Consider the following 7871-nt stretch of genomic DNA (forward strand, 5'->3'; position numbering starts at 1 on the left):
ATCTCTTAGTGGCACGCTCCATTCTCAGCAGCGTCTCCAATTCCTCCTCTGAATGAGCAGCTATTACCAAATCATCGGCATACATAACGTGGTTGAGCAATAGGGAGCCATCCTTTGACCGCACCCGGGCATCGATCAGCCTCCCATTATATCTGTACCAAATGGAGATTCCCTCGGTACAGCTATTGAAGGCTTCACGAACTACGTGGTCAAAATAGATGTTAAATAATGTGGGAGCCAGACAACATCCCTGTCGCACCCCAAGGTGTACAGGGAATGGCTCTGACTCCCGGCCACGTAGTTTTACCCGGGCCCGCTCACCATCATGAAGGTCCTTAATGATCGTGAGCAGAGGGTCAGGGACTCCAAAAGCACGAAGAACAACCCAGAGCCCTGGCCTACTGATGGTATCATAGGCCTTGACCAGGTCAACAAAGCAGAGATGTAGGTCTTGCTGGAATTCCCTACACCTCTGCTATAGCAGGACAGAAAATATGGCATCTGTGCAGGACCGCCCTTTCCTGAAACCGCATTGGGGCTCCGCAAGCCTCTCCTCAGCGTGCCTGGCAAGGCGATGTTGAATAATCCTTGCCAGGACCTTTCCCAGCACACTGAGGAGTGAGATGCCCCTGTAGTTGTTACAGTCTGTGCCGTCCACCTTCTTAAAGAGGGGGACCACCAGGGCATCCTTCCAATCCTGCGGAACCCATCCAGTGGTCCAGACTGTTGTTATGATGTCATATAGGGCAGTCTGTGCACAAACGCCACCCTCCCTCAGCATTTCGCTTGGGAGATCATCTCTGCCCGGTGCCTTTCCTGGTCTCAGACTCTGGATCACCTTCAGTACTTCCTCAACAGATGGCACCTCAGCCAGCCACTCACAGGGGGTGACTTCCTCCAATATTTGAGGCACCGCAGCCTCAGCAGGGTCATCCCCACTTTGTGCCACGATGTTTTCCTGGCTGAGGGATTTCCCATCCTCCAGGACCTCACAGAAATGCTCCGAAAATCTACAAACCTGTTCCTGGGGGTCGGAGATTGGATCACCGCTTTTTCCCCTAATTATGGTAATAGGTGTGGTGCTGCAGGTTACTTTTATGATGGAGTTTAATAGAGATTTGTGATCGCGGGCCACTGAGGCAGACTCCATCTCCTCAGCAACCCACGACCACCACCAATCCTTGCAGCGCCTCACGGCTCTCCGAACCTCCGAGCGAAGGCTGCGGTAAGCCTCATCATTCTCTGATGTGGGATTCTGTAGTCGATGAAAGTGGGCCTGTCGCTTTTTCTCAACTATCCTGAACACCTCCTCTGTCAGCCAGGGTCTCTGGGGATGTCTGGACCGCGTACCCAAAGCAGCCATTGCAGCTGCATGAGTCACAGTCCTAAACCTCGCCCTTTTACCCTCGACATCAGGAGGAGTCGGGGACAATGCCAATCCCAGCAGCAAGCGATGATGAAATTCTCGCTTGCGACTTTCATCAGATAACTGAGACCAGGCCACTTTAGGTTGAAATGGGGTCCTGGGTGTACACCCACCACCGGAGTGGAAGAATGGCAGGCGCATCATACAGATGACTAGTCGATGGTCAGAGGGCAGATCAGCTCCACGGTAGGTCCTGGTGTCAAGGACATGGGTTCGCATCCGCTGGTCCGTCACTATATAGTCCAGCAGATGTTCTTGCTTGGACCCGGCATGCATCCATGATGTTGTGTGGATGTGCCGATGCCGGAACAGCGTGTTGATAATTACAAGCCCATGGGCTGCACAAAAATCTACCAGCCTCCTACCGTTGTTATTGAGCTGATCTGGCCCATGCCCTCCAATCACTCCAGACCAGGTGCCAGCATCATGACCAACTCGGGCATTGAAGTCACCCAACATGATGACTCTATCCCGAGGGGCCACTTTAGCCAGCACCTGTGACAGGAGGTCATAGAAGGCATCTGACTCATCGGCTTTGCCTGCATCCCTCCACGGATGTTCGTTTTCGGTGGGAGCATAAGTAACCATGACCACCACTCCTCGCCTCTGGTTGATGGGAAGGCGAGCCCAAAGTAGCCTGGGGCTTACAGCTTACCACACCTCACCGCCACGCTCCCACTCCCCCTTCATTCTTTTGTTCAAAAGAAGAGCCACACCCTGTTGTTTGGCAGTCTGCTGCCCCGAGTAGAGGACTGTCCACCCCTCATGGTGGCAGGAGCCAGAACTGGTCCACCGGACCTCCTGAATGCCACAGAGATCCAGGCGGTACCGGTCCAGCTCCCGACAGAGGAGTGGCAGCCTCTCCTCCGCAGTGAGCGTTCGAACATTCCACGTGGCCATCCGTAGTGGCTTTTCGTTGTTTCTGGGGGAGCCCCGAGGGTAGAGATTCAATCTTCTGGCTCCGCCAATTGGGGTTTGGCCAGGAGACGTCATAGACGCCTGTCCTCCCGGGGCCTCCGGCACAAGCTTATTAGTTACATATTTCAGTTTAACTCGTGGTTTAGTGGTAATTAATTGAAGGTGGAGGGGTTACCAGCCCCTCGCACCCGTCCAGAGCCTCCGTTTAGCCACTGTGGTGGACACAGACGCCATGAGGGGAGGAGCCAATCGGAATTGGCCCTCCCCCCACAGCACTGTCCACGACAGAGTTGCCCGTCCGGCACCGCGAGGAGGTAGGGGGTTGTTTTGTAGTGGTAAACACACACAGTGGTAAACACACACAGTGGTAAACACACACACACACTGTGGTAAACACACACAGTGGTAAACACACACTGTGGTAAACACACACTGTGGTAAACACACACAGTGGTAAACACAGTGGTAAACACACACAGTGGTAAACACACACAGTGGTAAACACACAAACACAGTGGTAAACACACACACACAGTGGTAAACACACACAGTGGTAAACAAACACTGTGGTAAACACACACAGTGGTAAACACACACAGTGGTAAACACAGTGGTAAACACACACGGTGGTAAACACACACAGTGGTAAACACACACAGTGGTGAACACACACAGTGGTAAACACACACACACACAGTGGTAAACACACACAGTGGTAAACACACACAGTGGTAAACACACACACACACAGTGGTAAACACACACAGTGGTAAACACACACAGTGGTAAAAACACACAGTGGTAAACACACACAGTGGTAAACACACACACACTGTGGTAAACACACACAGTGGTAAACACACACAGTGGTAAACACAGTGGTAAACACACACAGTGGTAAACACACACAGTGGTAAACACAGTGGTAAACACACACAATGGTAAACACACACAGTGGTAAACACACACAGTGGTAAACACACACAGTGGTGAACACACACAGTGGTAAACACAGTGGTAAACACACACAGTAAACACACACAGTGGTAAACACACACAGTGGTAAACACTCACGGTGGTAAACAAACACTGTGGTAAACACACACTGTGGTAAACACACACAGTGGTAAACACTGTGGTAAACACAGTGGTAAACACACAAACACAGTGGTAAACACACAAACACAGTGGTAAACACACACAGTGGTAAACACAGTGGTAAACACAGTGGTAAACACACACAGTGGTAAACACACAAACACAGTGGTAAACACACACAGTGGTAAACACACAAAGGCAGTGGGTGAACACACGAGGAGGGTGAAGTTCCAAACGTCAGGCGGACCGCAGCAATCAGCAACGTGAGCAGAAGATGTGCTGAATAAAGTGCCACGCGCTTCGTTAATTGAATCAGATTATAATCATGGGTGATGATGGTGATGGTGGTGATGGTGGTGATAGTGGTGATAGTGGTGATGATGATGATGGTGGTGGTGACGGTGATGATGGTGGTGATGGTGGTGGTGGTGACGGTGGTGGTGACGGTGGTGGTGATGATGATGGTGGTGGTGATGGTGGTGACGGTGGTGGTGATGATGATGGTGGTGGTGGTGATGATGATGACGATGGTGGTGATGGTGGTGGTGACGGTGGTGGTGATGATGATGGTGGTGATGGTGGTGGAGACGGTGGTGGTGATGATGATGATGGTGGTGGTGATGATGGTGCTGGTGCTGGTGGTAATAGTGGTGGTGGAGACGGTGGTGGTGATGAAGATGATGATGGTGGTGATGGTGGTAGTGGTGACGGTCGTGGTGATGATGGTGGTGGTGGTGACGGTGGTGGTGATGATGATGGTGGTGATGGTGGTGGAGACGGTGGTGGTGATGATGATGATGATGGTGGTGGTGATGGTGGTGGTGACGGTCGTGGTGATGATGATGGTGGTGGTGATGGTGGTGCTGGTGACGGTGGTGATGATGATGGTGACGGTGGTGGTGATGATGATGATGATGGTGGTGGTGGTGACGGTCGTGGTGATGATGATGATGGTGGTGATGGTGGTGGAGACGGTGGTGGTGATGATGATGGTGGTGATGGTGGTGGTGGTGGTGACGGTGGTGATGATGATGGTGGTGGTGACGGTGGTGGTGGTGGTGGTGACGGTCATGGTGATGATGATGATGGTGGTGATGGTGGTGGAGACGGTGGTGGTGATGATGATGATGATGGTGGTGATGGTGGTGGTGGTGGTGACGGTCGTGGTGATGATGATGATGGTGGTGGTGGTGATGGTGGTGACGGTGGTGATGATGATGGTGGTGGTGACGGTGGTGGTGATGATGATGGTGGTGGTGGTGGTGTTGGTGGTGACGGTCGTGGTGATGATGGTGGTGGTGGTGGAGATGGTGGTGGTGGAGACGGTGGTGGTGATGATAATGATGGTGGTGATGGTGGTGGTGGTGACGGTGGTGATGATGGTGGTGAAGGTGGTGACGGTGGTGGTGATGATGATGACGATGATGGTGGTGGTGATGGTGGTGGTGGTGACGGTGGTGGTGATGATTATGATGATGATGGTGGTGATGGTGGTGGTGGTGACGGTGGTGATGATGGTGGTGATGGTGGTGACGGTGGTGGTGATGATGATGATGGTGGTGATGGTGGTGGTGGTGACGGTCGTGGTGATGATGATGATGATGGTGGTGGTGGTGACGGTGGTGGTGATGATTATGATGATAGCGGTGATGGTGGTGGTGGTGACGGTGGTGGTGATGATGATGATGGTGGTGATGGTGTTGGTGGTGACGGTGGTGATGATGATGGTGGTGGTGACGGTGGTGGTGATGATGATGATGATGGTGGTGGTGACGGTGGTGGTGATGATGATGATGATGGTGGTGATGGTGCTGGTGGTGACGGTGGTGATGATGATGGTGGTGGTGACGGTGATGGTGATGATGATGATGGTGGTGATGGTGGTGGTGACGGTGGTGGTGATCATGATGATGATGGTGGTGGTGGTGGAGACGGTGCTGGTGATGATGATGATGGTGGTGATGGTGGTGGTGGTGGTGACGGTCGTGGTGATGATGATGGTGGTGGTGGTGATGGTGGTGGTGGTGGTGACGGTGGTGGTGATGGTGGTGGTGGTGGAGACGGTGGTGGTGATGATGATGATGGTGGTGATGGTGGTGGTGGTGACGGTAGTGGTGATAATGATGGTGGTGGTGGTGACGGTGGTGGTGATGATGATGATGATGGTGGTGATGGTGGTGGTGACGGTCGTGGTGATGATGATGGTGATGGTGGTGATGGTGGTGGTGGAGACGGTGGTGGTGGTGGTGGTGACGGTCGTGGTGATGATGATGGTTGTGGTGGTGGTGATGGTGGTGCTGGTGACGGTGGTGATGATGGTGGTGGTGACGGTGGTGGTAATGATGATGATGGTGGTGATGGTGGTGGTGGTGACGGTCGTGGTGATGATGATGGTGGTGATGGTGGTGGAGGAGACGGTGGTGGTGATGATGATGATGGTGGTGATGGTGGTGGTGGTGACGGTCGTGGTGATGATGGTGGTGGTGGTGGTGATGGTGGTGGTGGTGACGGTGGTGATTATGATGATGGTGGTGGTGACGGTGGTGGTGGTGATGATGATGATGGTGGTGATGGTGGTGGTGGTGGTGGTGATGATGATGGTGGTGGTGGTGGTGACGGTCGTGGTGATGATGATGATGGTGGTGGTGATGGTGGTGGTGGAGACGGTGGTGGTGATGATAATGATGGTGGTGGTGGTGATGGTGGTGACGGTGGTGATGATGGTGGTGATGGTGGTGACGGTGGTGGTGATGATGATGATGGTAGTGATGGTGGTGGTGACGGTGGTGGTGACGGTGGTGGTGATGATGATGATGATGGTGGTGATGATTATGATGGTAGTGACGGTGGTGGTGATGATGATGGTGGTGATGGTGGTGACGGTGGTGATGATGATGATGGTGGTGATGGTGCTGGTGGTGACGGTGGTGATGATGATTATGATGATAGCGGTGATGGTGGTGGTGGTGGTGACGGTGGTGGTGTTGATGATGATGGTGGTGATGGTGCTGGTGGTGACGGTGGTGATGATGATGGTGGTGGTGACGGTGGTGGTGATGATGATGATGGTGGTGGTGACGGTGGTGGTGATGATGATTGTGGTGATGGTGCTGGTGGTGACGGTGGTGATGATGATGGTGGTGACGGTGATGGTGATGATAGTGGTGATGGTGGTGACGGTGGTGGTGATGATGATGGTGGTGGTGGTGATGGTGGTGGTGGAGAGGGTGCTGGTGATGATGATGATGATGGTGGTGATGGTGGTGGTGGTGACGGTCGTGGTGGTGATGATGATGGTGGTGGTGGTGGTGGTGACGGTGGTGATGATGGTGGTGGTGACGGTCGTGGTGATGATGATGATGGTGGTGATGGTGGTGGTGGTGACGGTCGTGCTGATGATGGTGGTGGTGGTGGTGTTGGTGGTGGTGGTGGTGATGGTGGTGGTGGTGGTGACGGTAGTGGTGATGATGATGGTGGTGGTGGTGGTGACGGTGGTGACGGTGGTGATGATGATGGTGGTGGTGACGGTGGTGGTGATGATGATGATGGTGGTGATGATGGTGGTGGTGGTGGTGGTGACGGTCGTGGTGATGATGATGATGATGGTGGTGATGGTGGTGGTGGAGACGGTGGTGGTGATGATGATGATGGTGGTGATGGTGGTGGTGGTGACGGTCGTGGTGATGATGATGGTGGTGGTGTTGGTGATGGTGGTGCTGGTGACGGTGGTGGTGATGATGATGGTGGTGATGGTGGTGGTGGTAACGGGGGTGGTGACGGTGGTGGTGATGATGATGGTGGTGATGATTATGATGGTAGTGACGGTGGTGGTGATGATGATGATGATGGTGGTGATGGTGGTGACGGTGGTGGTGATGATGATGGTGGTGGTGGTGATAATGACGATGGTGGTGATGGTGGTGGTCACGGTGGTGGTGGTGATGATGATGGTGGTGATGGTGGTGGTGGTGGTGGTGACGGTCGTGGTGATTACGATGATGGTGGTGGTGATTGTGGTGGTGGAGACGGTGGTGGTGATGATGGTGGTGATGGTGGTGGTGGTTTACGGTCGTGGTGATGATGGTGGTGGTGATGTTGGTGGTGGTGACGGTGGTGGTGATGATGATGATGCTGGTGATGGTGGTGGTGGTGACGGTGGTGGTGACGGTGGTGGTGATGATGATGGTGGTGATGGTGGTGGTGACGGTGGTGGTGACGGTGGTGGTGATGATGATGGTGGTGGTGACGGTCGTGGTGATGATGGTGGTGGTGATGGTGGTGGTGGTGACGGTGGTGGTGATGATGACGATGGTGATGGTGGTGGTGGTGGTGGTGACGGTGGTGGTGATGATGATGGTGGTGATGGTGGTGGTGGTGACGGTGGTGGTGACGGTGGTGGTGATGATGATGATGGTGGTGATGATGGTGG

Source organism: Petromyzon marinus, chromosome 57, assembly GCF_048934315.1.
Source record: "Petromyzon marinus isolate PM22_M1 ecotype Great Lakes invasive population chromosome 57, UKy_Petmar_22M1.pri1.0, whole genome shotgun sequence".
Lineage (NCBI taxonomy): Eukaryota > Metazoa > Chordata > Hyperoartia > Petromyzontiformes > Petromyzontidae > Petromyzon > Petromyzon marinus.